Consider the following 16,119-nt stretch of genomic DNA (forward strand, 5'->3'; position numbering starts at 1 on the left):
GTAATTCCAATTATTCATTATTCACAGGTAGAACACAGAGAGGCAGAGGCAGAAGTTTTATTGCAAAAGTTACATTTCCCTTACATCCTGGGAAATTTGATATATTTTACATTTATTTTATGTTTTTAATTTATTTTGGAAAGTTTTATATATGAAGGAAACAACATCTGAATGTATTCTGCTTTTAAATGCACTTGTTTGATAAAAACACCTTTTTCTCAGTTTTTTGTCCAAAATGTTGTGTTTTTGACAAAACCTACCTCTGTTCAAGAGGCAATAAAAAAAGAACAGATGAAGATAAAATAAAAACGTTTTTTTTGCCTAAAAGCAGAGGCTCAGATCTTTATTTTTATATATATCATCTTCATATATTCATGGAAGAAAATATTCAGCGGGGGCATTCAAATTTAGCGAAAATCGTCAAAAACCCTGGCGGTGGCTGGCAACTTTTTTTTAAAACGCTGGCGGGGAAAGAGTTAAGCTATTTGACATTTGGTTTTAATCTGCTTCCATACATTTGAGAGGTTCTTATCGTTAGCTTGAATACATTTGTCATTATAAAAATAAAGTTTAAATTAGGATTCAGTAGATAAATCAAGAAAGAATCCCAATTACTATTGCTCATACTTCAAGTTTTTGAATGATTAGATGACTGCTTTAACCACCCTTGCAAGCTTTGCACAAGCAAGACCTGCTCATACTTTTTTTTTAAATCATTATAGTCATAAAACGTCTCGGTTACGTATGGTAACCCTCGTTCCCCAAAAGAGGAAATGGAGACATACATACGATGATCTAAAAGAATGGGGATCTCGCTTGAGAGACCAATCCACTTTGAGTGTAAACTAAACGGCATGTGAGAATTTGCAAAAGCTGCAGGTGCCTCACATCTTTGTTTTTCCACTGAGGAGCCAGACCTAGTGATTCGGCCGTACAGCGGAGGCTCAGCAACCGCGCTGAGCCGGATCTGGGACCGACGTCTCTATTCCCTCCTTTGGGGAACGAGGGTTACCATACGTAACGAGACGATCCTCTTCAGTCAGTCACTCTCGGTATGATGATGATATGGATGACGATACGGTGATATGACAGAATGGGCCAACACGCCACTGCTGCTGGGCGTTCCAGCACTCTGCTTGAGTCTTCTGGCCTGCCCGCAGTTTTGGGCAGAAAGTGGGAGCTCTAAGCAGAGAAGGTCAGTCACTGCTGCTCTGCAGCTGGAACCAGCTTCCAGAAGAGATCAAATGTGAACCAGCTGGAACCAGCTTCCAGAAGAGATCAGTCAGTCACTCTCGGTATGATGATGATATGGATGCTGATATGGTGATATGACAGAATGGGCCAACACGCCACTGCTGCTGGTCGTTCCAGCACTCTGCTTGAGTCTTCTGGCCTGCCCGCAGTTTTGGGCAGAAAGTGGGAGCTCTAAGCAGAGAAGGTCAGTCACTGCTGCTCTGCAGCTGGAACCAGCTTCCAGAAGAGATCAAATGTGCTCCTACAGTAGTCACATTCAAATTCAGACTCAAAACACCTCTGTTTAGCTGTACATTTACTGAATGAGTACTGTGCCACTGTGCGTCCAACTGATTACACTATATTTTATTTCTGGATTCTCAGTTTGATTTTGAAAGACTGTATTCTTCCTTTTCATTCTACACTGAACTCAAATGGCACTGATTGATATGATGAACCGGTGTTTTGCACTAAATCCTGTGGTGGAGTTTGAGAGAGATTGACTTATGACGGTCAAGGAAACACTGTGGTGACTCTAAAACAGATTACTGGTCTGGATTGGTACAGATTACTAATCTGATGGGCTCATATAATCCATGGAACTACTGAAAATCTACGAATAAATAAGTCAAAATAAGATACACCAAGGTTTTGCCAGATAATACATTTATTCTATGTATCATCTTTTTACTATTTTAATTCAGTTTACTCAAATTTATTTTATAACTGTATCATTTACTTCCTTTAAATTCCTTTTTTAACTGCTTTAATTCCCCATGCTTTTATTTTGTGTCTATTTTCAACACAAAGCTCTATGAATTGCGATAGTGAAATTATTAAAATTAATTTATATGTAAAGATTTGAATAACTGTTTGAATTTTCCTTGCTGTTATTTTGTGATTTTTTTCCTCTCTACATGTAAAGCACTTTGAATTGCCATAGTGAATGAAATGTGCTATATAAATAAACTTGCCTTGCCTTGCAAGACCCACTCAGTGTTACTTATTGGATAAAGCTGGGAAAGCATGCCCTAAAGAAGGGGAAGCTGCGGAAGACACATTCTACCCGGAGGAAGGTTCTGTGGCGGTTGCACATTTGGACTAGCCAAACAGGCAATGCAACATACATATGCTGCAAGAGTTCCGGAGGAACTCAACAGGGTTAGCTATTTCTGGGGAACACAACTGGAGCAAATAGACGCACATATCTGGCCCAGCGGGCGGGACTGGCGTTACAAGACGACAGTAAGAATGAGTCTTTTGTGCTATTGGACACTGGGGGCACCTCGTTGAGGGGACTCTAGTGGAAGTGTTGGTGTCTACCACCACCTGGGGTAGATCACCTAGAACCTCCACGTCCCATCCAGGAACCAGACCAGAAACATGGAGTTTCCAGAGGCCTGGGTGTGGGTGCCATAGGGTGCCCCATCTCTAAGAAAGCAGGTTCTTCCTCAGAGAAATTGGCCATGGAGGGGCTGTAGCGAGGAGCATGAGTTTTGGGAACCAGGTCCAGTTGGGGCAGTAAGGCACAACTAACAAAACCTGCTCCTTTTCCTCCCTGACTTTGAACAGTGTCTGTGCAAGAAGGCTCAATGGGGGAAACGCATATGCTGGCACAGGCCAGCTGTGCACCAGTGCAGTGTCTCCTCGGTCAGGGAGTAAAACAACTGGCAATGGGTCGAGGCCGGAGTGGCAAACAGATCTATCTGTGTGGCTCTGAAGTCCCATTTCAGCTGGACCGCCTGGGGATGGAGACACAACTTTCCCGGAAGCATAGGCTGTCGTAAGAGCTTGTTGGCTGCACGATTGAGCACGCCAGGGATGGGAATTGTAGAAGCGATCTCAGATGCTTCAGACTCCATAGGAGGAGATGACGGGGCAGAGTGCGACAGTAGCCTAAGAACGTGATACAACGAGCATGACCATCAGCCAGAGTCAGACATCGACCACATCCATAAACACACGGGTCTTGAAAATGACTCAGGGTCAGACCGTGTTCTGCTCTTTTAGAAAGTTGCTCTCTCTGGTGCCGAAGCACACAGGGAGATGGTTGCGGCTACACAACAGGATGATTAGTGCAAGCCTGTGTGAGCACTCACTCAATGGGAAATGCAACACAGAGACCAACAGCTGAAAGAACAGCTCTCATTGAAGACGCACACTCAGAAAGACCGCGACCAGCACTGCTCTTTCCAAAGAGACTCATCCAGAAAACACTCAAAGACAGATCCTTTGCAAAGTAGGAACAGCATTCACCGTCTGGCTCCGAAGCAAAAGTCAAATATGCGATGCACCTTCTACTATATGCTCATGTTGCAAGGCAGAGCAGCTGTTGCAAATTATCACATGTCAATGTGCATTGGCTCATTTAGTTTACGCTCAAGGTGGATTGGTCTCTCAAGCGAGATCCCCATTCTGTCAGATCATCTCTGACTTACATCGAGAGTGACTGATTGAAGGGGAACCAGAATCAGTGCATTTGATTAACATTATAATTTTCACAAATTTTCCCAGACATAACAATGTGAACTTATTAGTACTTGAAAAATGTGGTACATTTCTTCATACATAAATAATTTACAAATTAACAACTTAACAGATGTACAATTTTTTATAAATCCTGATTTGATCTATGCTAAATCTCTTGCATTTTTATTGCATTGCAGTTTTCAGTCACATTTATTTAAACACAGTTGGCTCATTGTTTTGAAATTATTACAAATCTGTAACTTCTTGTGCCAACTTGTTTCAAAGGCTGTCTTTGAAACAAGACTTTAAAATATTAAAATGAATATAATTTGATTTGTTTAACCCTTAATTGTCTAGGTTACTAATATAACCCCCATTCCCTGAAGGAAGGAACAGAGACATTACAGTATGTCAGAACGACTGATGAATTGGGATCTCACCTTCGAGTGTAAACAAAACAAGCCAATGGAAACTGGCAAGAGCCAAGCCCCACGAACCACATACATAAGGAAGTGTGCTGCACTCGCTCAATTGTATAGTTCACCTATGGGGGGGGGGGGGGGGGGTCCATCAAACCTGGATCAGAACTTCTCTTGAGCAGCTCTTTGAGTGCCTTTGCCTGATAGACTTGCAGGATGACCATGGCATGCAGAACGGAGACAGCCTGTTGAGCGGCTCTGTAAGCCTTCGCCTTAAGCACGGATAAGAACTTACGGGCCTTGGATGGGAGATGCGGATTACCCTGCCAGGCGGTAAGTGCTTTGTGGACACAAATGCATCGCAACTGCACGCTCCACCAGGGGAATCTCCATGTCGGGGGCTGCGGAGGCTGACTCGGCATTGTAGCCCCCACTGTGATCCTCAGGTCACCTATACCCCTTTTCCACCAACAAGAACCAGGTGCTGGTTCAGAGCTAGAGCTAGTGCTGGTTCGGAGTTGGTTCAACTGATAAGCTTTCAAAGAACCGGTTTGCCTTTCCACAGGCTAGAGAGCCATAACAGAGTCAGATCTTACGTCACTATATGCATCTCATGTTGCCCAGCAACGATAGCGCGGCACACACAAACACACCAGGCTTGTTTGAGATGGTTTGGCGCTGTGAATCTCGAACTGCGAGAGCAATTCGAAAAAAAAAAACCATTAGAAAAAGATTTGATTCAAAAGCAGAAGGAGGCATAAACTCTCCAAACACTCCCGCAGCTCCGATGCATCACGAACAAGCCTTCCATCAACATTGACAGTTGTTAAGTTACTATTTATGCTCATGGCTTTGCAAACCTATCAGTATCCAATCAGTATCCAAACACGGCACGTCCGTGCAGCTCGCCGTAACTTGCATTAACGGAGATTACAATCGAGCTGCTATTAGCATGATTAGCAGCTGTTTAAAAAATGGCGGTCACAAGTTCCTATTCATCTTGTTGGTCACGGTAACCCCGCCCCCAGCCGCTGACGTAAGTGGTTCTTCTAGACCAGAAATGATTTGGTGCTACTTAAGAACCACTTTTACTGGTTCGGAGCTGGTGCTTTGGTGGTCGAAAAACAAAGAACTGATTTGAAAATAGGCTCTGGCTCTGAACCAGCACCAGCTCTGCCTTGGTGGAAAAAGGGGTACTAGTGTATTCACAGAAGTAACCTCTGCTGGGCAGAGGAACTAGATCGGGGCATAGCAGAGGGGACTCCACCTCTCTCAAGATACTCAAGTCTCGACAGCAGCATTGAGATGGTCATCTTACAGCTGTGGGTACATGACTCATTCAAGAAAGCCACCTCAATGTGTTCTCAGCCCAGACACGCGAGGCAGTGATCGTGACTGTCAGAAGGAGACAGGAAATGACCACATCAGACACCTTTTTTAAAAAGCTGCAATGAATGCAGAGAAAATACTCTTTTAGACTGTAATAAATGCAGAGGAAATGCTCTTTAAATGGCGACCACCACTAACATACTAACACTCTCTAGAGAGCTTCAGGAATTTCAGAAAAGAATCAATGAAACGCTCAGCTCCGAAGCCAAAGCTTAAGTGAGCTTACAAATCTCGCTCGTCACTGTCCATTGGCTTGTCAGTCCCTCCAGAAAAACGCGATTATGCGATCGCTGAATTCAATGCAAAATCAGCTGTAATGAATCTTGGCCAGGCGAGTTACATCAACACATACACACACACACAAACCTTTCACTTCCCCCACACATCGGAATGTGTGGAATGTTTTTGAACAAAGAGAAGGACTTTTGGTGTTTAAAAACATTCAACAAAATGTTTTCAATGGTTTTTATGTATATGTGTCTTCCCCATGTCACAGTGAAATAACTTTGTTTGATCACAGTTTAAATAGGAATTAAAAATACCTTCGTCATGCATTTGAAACATAAGTGTATATTCCTTTGATATAACATAATGTTCCTTGATATCTCTAGAATGCTTATTGAATGAAACACTCGAATATGCATAGAGATGTAAAGTAAAGTGTATTTTTAATTCATTGTACTGCCAATGAAGATCAAATTGCTATTGCAAAACCCTCATTTAACACACCCCCTTCCACGAGAAGCGCGCGCTGAGGAACAAAAGAAAGCTTCCCGCGTGTAACATCCACTCTCCGATTGGCTCAAGCCAACAGGAAGGGGATGGATTTCTCCAAGGTGATAAATGTGAGAACGCAGGTCCGCCCTCCCCTCTTCTGAACTTTCCAGCGCTCAACATGTAAACCTCACGGGACTCTGATCCAACCATGGGTCTTTCCTTTTGTTCGTCTAAAAGTTTCATCTTTTCCTCAAGTGGACTACCAAGTTCGTCTTCCAGGAAAGGAAGTGGACTTTGCCGAACTATCTCCTCGGGTAACGTCACCTCAAAGACTCTCAGCCTTTCAAACACTGGCGCTAAATGCCGACGAACGCCACGTGACTCCCCACGGAACAAAGCAGCCATGAACGAGCCGGGACGGGCCGCGCCAACATGCCGCGGCCGCGCTTCACGTGACGCACGCGCGCCGAACCGGCGCACCTCTAGCCGACACGTGGCCCGAACGGGTCGAGCAACGAGCCCACGACTCACACAGACCACATGTGCCTTGCAAGTATACCTTCTTTTAGAGCTTCTAAGAAGCATTAAGAAGATGTTTTTGGGGTGTCAAGAAAGGTTAACTGACTGTTTTGATGAACGTAACTCTCTCTCTCTCTTACAACTCACTCTCTCTCTCACTCTCTCTCTCAAACTCACTTAACTTGCGCGTATCCATTGTCTAAACGCTCTGCGTCGTCTTAGTTTGTGTTTTAATGTTTGTAAATACATGTATCATTGTAACGTAGTGAATGCTTAAGTAGGAACTTTATTAAATACAAAATATGCTTACCTTGACTGATTGTCTTGCTCATGATACGGGTCAATGAAATGTCGATTTAAAGCTACAAGCTTTACAGAACTATAAATACCTAAGAGGGTATTTGGTCATATAGCAGGGAAGGCAGATTCTAGTGGCCACAGAATTTGTTTTCACAAGCTATATAACTTAATTGAGCTAATTGATTTTACCTGTCTTGTAAAACGTGGTCCTTGCAATCAATAACAATTAATTTGTGGTGGATTGCGGGGATGCACATGTATGCATATGGGTAAAAATTAATAAATTAACATGTAAGACCGGTCTGATCCAAATCTGTATGAATAATTATTAATTATCAATTATTAATTATGATATGCAAATTCCCCCCTGATCAGAACCGACCCAGAGTCTTTACACAGCCAAAGTCCGCATATTTATGCGGGGGCCGCATTTTTTCAAATACGCCGCACTTTCGCCGCATAAATTGCCGATTTCCGTGCAAAATATGCGGGGGTTGCATAATTTCATAATCCTCGCATTTTCGTTGCAAAAAAAGTCACATGTATCTTTGCAGAAAGTTGAAAAATGTTGTGTTTGCTTCACACAAGAGCAGCCATTTCCCCCTGTTTCCATGGGAACGTTATGAAGTGACGCAATTACGCGACGCCAGACAGACTCACGGAGGCGATTGACATCTCACAAATCGAACTCGTATAACTGTCTGTCACATGTTCTACCGTCACATCGTTACTTAATAAACAACATAAGATAAAAGAAGTAGCATCAAACAGACATTACCCGCACACATAACACTGCAGAGAGTTCAACAGGGAGCGCGCAGCTCTTAAAGGGGCCACACCTTATTTACACTCGTTGCAGTCTGAAATAAAACAAGATGAGTTCCCAGCACTTTCTATGATGTAGTATGCTTGCTTATCAAAGGAAGTAATAAGAAATGACTCTTACATTAAGCCTAGTGAGAACAGGATGTTGGGGGAATCACTTTTTTTCTCTTTTTCATCAAACCGCAATTTTTGCAAGTTCCCTCAATTTTTGCAAATTTCTGCAATTTCATTGCATAAAGTTGCATAAATATCCCGCATATTCCATCGCATTTTTAAAGAAAACGGGCCACGTAATCAATCAATTTTTGCCAGCAACAATCACAAAAAAAACTCAGCGTTTTTCTGGAACGACTGAATACTATTTTGGTAAATGTTATATATAAATCGCAAATTTTTTCACAAATTTTTGGAAATTACCACCACAAAATCAGTCATTTTGATCGCAAAAATCACAAAAAAAAAAATCGTGAAATCCTGGTGGGACTGGCTTGTTTCGTTAACACTCAAAGGTGATTCAAAATTTGTTTCCTGAATATGCTGTGTGAATAAAAAAAATCACCATCAAATGTTCCACAAGCCCACCATAAAATTATCATAAATGTAATAAATGTTATTCTTGTGGTGTAATTCAAATTTTCTGAATCCATATGATTGTGTTGTGTGTGGAACAGAATCAAATTCAAGTCTTTATTCAGTGATCTTTGTCTACAACTTAGTGGACAGTAGTGAACCTGTTTCACACATCTAAACCAAAAGAAATGGAAAACATGTTATTTATGTGGTTTTCTTACGAGAGGTTCTCTCGTACTGCATAAAATCTCACGCTAGGGGAAAACCTCTTTTCCACGAGATATTGTAGCCAAAAAATATCCTTAATTTTGAATGAATTTAAAATGTGTTGCAGCAGCATGCAGACATAGGCAAGACAGCTTGCGTGCCTATTGGCTGTCCTGCGGCAGCCTATCGAGAGAGGTCCTCTGTGACGACAGATCCAATGGGGGCGCCTCATTCCTGTGGCTTGTGCCAAACTGCACTCAGCGAAGGTGACCACCACGTCATCTGCGTTTCCTGCCTGGGTGAGAATCATGCAGCTTTCGCACTCTTTGATGCCGTCTGCCATCATTGCAAGCTTTTGCCCATAGCGACTCTGAGGGCTCGCCAGGCATTTTTCTCAGAGACTGCACCTCCACCCGTTATAGTGCCGCGCCGTGAAAAGCGTCTTACTCAGCTGGTCCTCGAGCCTTCTCCAGCCTGCAAAAGCTCGTCGGTTCGTCCGCCAGCTTCGCCAGTTTCACTCAAGTCGCTCATCCTGGCTCATCCACCCTCGGACATTGAGGATTGGGCGAGCTTCAAGAAAATCGCAGATTTGCCAAGGGGTTTATGTCAATAGATCTGAAACACGCATATTTCCAAATACAAATAGCATCATGTCACAGGTGATTCTTGAGATTTGCCCTTGAAGGGCAAGGCGTATCAATACACAGTCCTGCCTTTCGGCCTGTCTAGCACCTCATACATTTACGATGTGCATGGACGCGGCTCTCGCACAACTGAAACTTCGGGGCAGTTGTGAACTACCCAGACGATTGGATGATTCTAGCTCAATCACACTCAGAGCTCATAGAACACAGGACCATGTTACTCGAACATCTTGAGAATCTAGGTCTCAAATTCAATTGGGCGAAAAATTCGCTGTCTCCTCGTCAGAGAATATCTTTTCTGGGTACAGAACTGGATTCAGTGTCTATGACAGCGCGACTGTTGCCAGTGCGCAGACTGAACATTCAGTGCATCGTGGAATCCTATTACCGGCTATTATTGGTCGGTTAACCGCCAAACCGCGAGATTTGTTGCTTCTTCACCGCGGTAAGAAAAAATCCCATACCGTCACAGCTCTACTTCTAGCCTCTCTTCTCAGATTCTCTGTGAGTCCCAGGTGATAATGCACTATATGAGCCCCGGGCACCTGCCCTTGGGAATTTAGTGTTGGATCCCAGCACGCACTGCATTTTGCATTGTGTTCCCCTAACGTAAGATATTACGCAGTATGAAAGAACCTCTCGTAAGAGAATCGGTTCTCCCTAGAAGAGGGAACGAGTACTGCGTATCTTTGTCGTGCCTGTAACATGCTCTGGTTCGCTTCGACGATGAAATACCAGATTATATCAGCCCATCGAGCTATATTTATAACCCCTAGTCACACCCGTTTCGGCAGGACGTGACGTAGTGGGCGCGAAGCATCCCCACTGGATCTGTCGTCATGGAGGGCCTCTCTCAATAAGCAGCTGCTGCCACAGGACATCCAATAGGCACGCGAGCCGTCTTGCCTATGCCTGCATGCTGCCGCAATGCGTTTTAATTTACATTAATTCAAAATTAAGGATCATTTTTGTCTTCAAAATCTCGTGGAAAAGAGGTTTTCCCATAGCGTAAGATATTACACAGTACTCGTTCCTCTCTTCTAGAGAGAACCAAGGTTACGTAAAGTAACCGAGATGGATAATAAGAGTTTGGTGGATAATAAGAGTTTGAGTCCTGCTTGCATTATTTTCTTGTCCTACTTCCCAATCATTTCCTGTCTCATTACTGTGTCTAACCAATAAAGAGGCAAAAAGACCACAAATAAACAACAAAAACAAACAACAAAAACAAACAAAAAAAGAGGAAGGAAAAAAGGTTTGTGATGATATTTCACAGCCTCTGGGCTGATCATTATCTCATCAACGCATGGAATGTGAGTTCACAAACTGAACAAGCCCAAACAACAACCAAAAACATGAATTAATCTGACCTCAGGGTCATAGCAACTAAACTCATTGAGGAAACAGTGAGAGACATTCAGACGTCTGAGGCGCCTTTGCAAATCACTTCACAGGAGCTTTTACAATTGGCTTTAAGATTATCAGCACAACAAACAGGATTAGACTGTGAAATTGTGTATTATTGAAAGAATAAATTATCATCCCCCTACTGAAGGTTATACACATCTAAGATGGTTTATGCATCTATACATATGAAGTGTATTAAGACCAATATATAAAAAAAAATCAACCACTTGCGGCTGTGCTACAGTGTGTTACAGTGTAGCAGCGTGGTGTGTTACAGTGATTTTACAGTGGCTGTACTTTTAGAAAACACTGTAATGGCAATATATAAACACTGTTCAATTATGTTCAATAAATGGCAAATAATAATAATCAGAATAAACATTACACAAAGTAAAATAGTTACCGTTCTACATAGTCTATGTTCTTTTTAACGTACCAGTAGCTTAAAAATGTTAAACAAATACATCCACGACCTACCCTGAAACGCTTGCCTTATATTATATTACAGATTTTTTTTTTTTTTTTTTTTTGAAAAAAGCTTGTTTCAGATTGATTAGTTTACCATTACTGAATTTAAATCCAGCTCAAAAGGTTGGGTCCCACTTTATATTAAGTGGCTTTAAGTACTATGTACTTACATTGAAGTTACTACTTTGATACATTGGACTTATTGTGTACATACATGTTTTTACATTGTACTTATATTTTGAAAATACCTGCATGTAATTACAACTGTAATTAATTGATGTAATTACATTTGTAATTACACAGTTGACCCTTCCCTTACACCTTAACCCACCCTGATCCCTACCCATACCACCACACCTGTCCCTAACCTTACCCATATCACACCTCAATAGCAGCAAAAGTGTTTTACTATACAACCTGAACACAATAAGTATATTGTACTTATTTTCCTATGTAGGTACATAGTACTAAAAGCCACTTAATATAAAGTGGGACCAAAGGTTGTACATGGCACCACCTCACTCATTACTTATGTTAATAAATGCTTCTTACGAGGGAGTGGCTAATCAGGACCTGTAAGCAGCCAATCAAGCTAACAGTAAAACAGCAACTGCAAGCAATTAGCCATAAAATTACTTTGAATGTTCACACACTATAACAGGGTAGTTAAATGTCAGAACAATCTACACATGTTGAACGGCTCCCAGGGGCTACTAAACAATAAGGTAAATATTATCAGAAAAATGTTGTGCTGATGCTATCACTTATTTTGGTGACGTACTTCAGTAAACTGGCTATGCTGCGAATAAAGCCAATCATGAGAGAGCGAGGTTGTGATAAGAGCAGAAATATAGGGGCAGTCAAATATCAGCATCAGGTGCTCTTCGGTCATTTTTGACCGAAAAATTTTCTGTTTTGAAATTTTAAAAATCACAGCTTCATCGGAATGTTCGATACTTGGTGACTTTTATGGCATTGGGTATGTGAACACACACAAAAAAAAAGATTGAGGTCATGATCCGAGCAGGCTAAGTGGTCGTAAAAAAAATAGTCACACTTGTGCTTTTCGGTCAAAAATGACGGACCATAGGAAATGAATGGGAAATTGACAAAAACACAAAAACTTTGAGAATTTTTGTGTGTACAATCTACAAATCGGCCACGATGCAGAAAAAAAAGTGCTCAGCATTGAAGGGGTGACACTCTAAAATATCAAGAGTGCAAAACAGACATACCCACCCCTACACACACACTTTTATACACAAAAACACCAATAAATTGTGATTAAAGAAATCTTTTTTGAATATTTAAAAATCACAGCTTCTTCAGAAAATTACGAAACTTGGTGACTTTTATGGCATTGGGTATGTAAACACAAAAAAATGTGAGGTCATGATTCGAGCAATTTAAGTGGTCGTAAAAAATGAGTCACACTTTTGCTCTTCTGTCAAAAATGACCGACCCATAGGAAATGAAAGGGAAATCGACAAAAAAAAAATTCTCTGAATTTTTGTATGTACAATCGACAAATCGGCCACAATTCTAAAAAAAAAAAAAAAAAGACACCGCAGGAAAGGGGTGACACTCTACAAACCTCTAGAGAGCAAAACAGACACACCCACCAACACACACACACACACACATACAAACACACTTTTATACACATGCACACCAATAAATTTTGATTACAAAAAGTATGTTTTGAATTTTTAAAAATCACAGCTTCATCGCAATGTTACGAAACTTCGTAACTTTTATGGCATTATGTATGTGAACACACAAAAAAATGGAGGTCATGATCTGAGCATGCTAAGTGGTCTTAAAAAAAATAGTCACACTTGTGGTCTTTGCTCAAAAATGACCCCCATGGGAAATGCATGGGAAATTGTAAAAAAAAAAAAAATGAAAAAAAAAATTGTGAATTTTTGTTTTTTGTCAATTTTTTTTTATAAGAAATAGTTTTTGATATTGTTTCAACTGTATATTCAAATCCACCAACAACAAAAAAAAATGTGTTCATAAACAGCTGGGGAATTCACATGCCTCTCCATAGAGAGCTGTACATGCCATCTAGTGGTTACACCATGATTCTATGCTTTTTCTCTATACTGTAACCAGATGGTGCTAATTTTCTTCAAAAAATATTTTTTTTCTGAAGACCTAGACTCTATATTAAACTAAAATACTGGAAAAAATAATATATATATATATATATATATATATAGAGAGAGAGAGAGAGAGAGAGAGAGAGAGAGAGAGAGAGAGAGAGAGAGAGAGAAATATATATATACTTTCCATGGCAAAAATAAATATTGCATAAATATTAATAAATTCATTCAATTAAATTGTCTTAAAATACTAAATTAAAAAGAAAAAATATTATATAACAAAAATAAATTGGTTTTACTGGGATGGAGAAAATTTCATTTTTAGGTGTCCGGTCTTTTTTGACCGGGAAGATAACAAGTGTGACTCCGAAACGAAGAGCACCTGGGGGTTAAATGGATCAAACATAACTGTAATTTAACCTTTTATTTTATATTTATGGATGTTAAATGAGCATGCTGCAAGTATTCAACAAACAGTGTCAAAGACATGGCTGTAAATGACAATTAATGTCTTTGCAAAATGCTATAAGCCACATGGTGCTTTCCTTTGCTTTGCATGTTCAAAGGAGACACTGGGAGACATGAATTTGTGTTGCCATGGCAGTGTGGATTCAGCAAAGGAAAACATATACAGTATCTGACTTGTTTAGATTGAGGGATGAATACTTTAGAAATACAAAACATGTAACTAACAAATGTTATTTTTATGATTGGATTTGTAATATTACAATGACTAAACTTAGACAATTATGTATGCTGCTCAAATCTACTTCATAAACTACGAAAAATTCCAAATAATGAATCATTCAGACATTTTTAAACAACTAATTAAGCTTTAAGCATCAAGTTCAAAGCATATTCTGCGGTTGTGTTTAGGTCAGTGCATTCAGGCTGTGTAATACAATTCCCACATCTGATAATTCATGAAAAATTGTCAGATACAATGTAATCAGTCAATTATTTACAAAATAATTGCAATGCAAATACAATGCAATTATTTACAAAACTCTGTGTATAAGGCACTAGAAATACAAAACTGAAAAACAGTAGGACTATCAAACCAATAAATGCAGTCTGATCATTCTGAATGGGCTGCATCTTGCCTGCCATCTGCAGATGTGTTCAGCCACTGACTAGACAATCCTCTACCAATTTGAACAATGAATTGGTTTTAACAAACATCGAATGCAACACTCAAGTCAAAAAATGAAATACATTCAGCTCAAACTGAACTGAAATCAGTAAAAATGGTCTTAAAAATTTAATGAAAAAACATGCCTTACAGATTGCCATTTATTTTATTTATTTATTTAATTTTTTTCAATGCCTCCTTTGTTTTAGAAGACCATGAAACTTTTTTTGTGTGTATATATTTAGAAAGAGAAAACAATAAAGCGATGTAAGAATCTAAATGTGAAAATCTGTTCTTTTATTATCGAGCATTTCTTACTCCGTCTGAGAGCACACTAATCTAAAATATTTTCTGGAGAAAGAAAAAAAATGGTAAGAGAAAAACAAACAAGCAAACATTGTTCTCTTCAGTTATTTAAGTCTGATATCATCTTGGGGTAATAGCAGTTGGCCTTTCTCCACATAAACAACAAAATCTAGAAATCTGGACTTAATGCATCATATACTTTAGTATCATTATGTAATTAGTGTTGATGCATTGAAACCCAGTGACCAGCTGTGTACTCTCTTATTTACTCTAAACTACTTCATGTAATTAAGTAGTAATTAATGACATTAAAATACATTCGGTAACACTTTACAATAAGGTTCATTAGTTAACATTAGTAAATGCATTATACATTATGCATTATACATATATATAACATTAGTAAACCTAACCCTAACTAACAGGAACTAACGATGAGCAATGCATTAGTTACAGTATTTACTAATCTTTGTTAATGTTAGTTAATACAAATACAGCTGTTCATTGTGCGTTCATGTTAGTTCACAGTCCATTAACTAATGTTAACTAATACAACCTTTGATTTTAATAATGTATTAGTAAATGTTGGAATTAATATTAACTAAGATTAATAAATGCTGAAGAAGTATTGTTCACATATTGTACATGTTAACTAATGTAGTTAACTAATGTTAACTAATGAACCTTATTGTAAAGTGTTACCATACATTCAATTGTGCTGTGTGAATCTTAAGGGAAGTAAACAAAAAATTATGACACAAAGACCTTGGTGACATTATGTGTTCTCCTCATTCCATGTATTATTTCAGCCATGCCACAATAATTGTATTTGACATCTCAGTGGGTTAGGGGGGTTGTGAGAATGTCAAGCACTGTAACAAAGCAAGGAATCAAGCTGAAAATAATGAATTTGGATGGTTTTCTGCAGCCTCGTAAGTTCAACAAAAAAGCATGTTTTTGCAAGAATCATTTACTGGAATCAACATAAAAGAACATAAAAGTTCAGTCTATTTGTTTCTGGGGTCTTTAAAACACCAGGTCATTTGAATCTAAATATTTTCTGTCGAATTATTCATTTTAAATTCTACACATTTTCAATAGTTAAAAAAAAACAACTTCTAAAGGCCTTTTTAAAAGATGGATGGATGTTTGATGGATAACTGAACACAAGTCAGTACATGTTGACTGCATTGCTTTATTAACAGTGAATAGGGTGCATGCCCTCCTGTTTTGGTGGTGCTGTAAATAACATGCACAGGGCACCAAAGTTCCAAAAATATAGCATGGGGGAACACAGGTGGTGTCAGTCCTAAATGCTATTAATGCCTCATTGTAGTCTTCAGATTTTAGATGTAATGAATCAAGAATATCAGTGTGGTTGCCATGGAGGGATGCATGCAACAACA

The 16,119-nt window shown here is 39.6% G+C and overlaps 1 protein-coding gene across 1 annotated transcript in view; it reads right to left on the minus strand.

Annotated features, from left to right (window-relative positions):
• Positions 1-16,119, minus strand: part of npr2 (natriuretic peptide receptor 2) — a 100,908-nt gene that overhangs the window by 82,990 nt on the left and 1,799 nt on the right. The window lies entirely within an intron of this gene.

This window comes from Pimephales promelas, chromosome 4, assembly GCF_988280905.1.
Source record: "Pimephales promelas chromosome 4, fPimPro1.hap1.1, whole genome shotgun sequence".
Classification (NCBI taxonomy): Eukaryota; Metazoa; Chordata; class Actinopteri; order Cypriniformes; family Leuciscidae; genus Pimephales; species Pimephales promelas.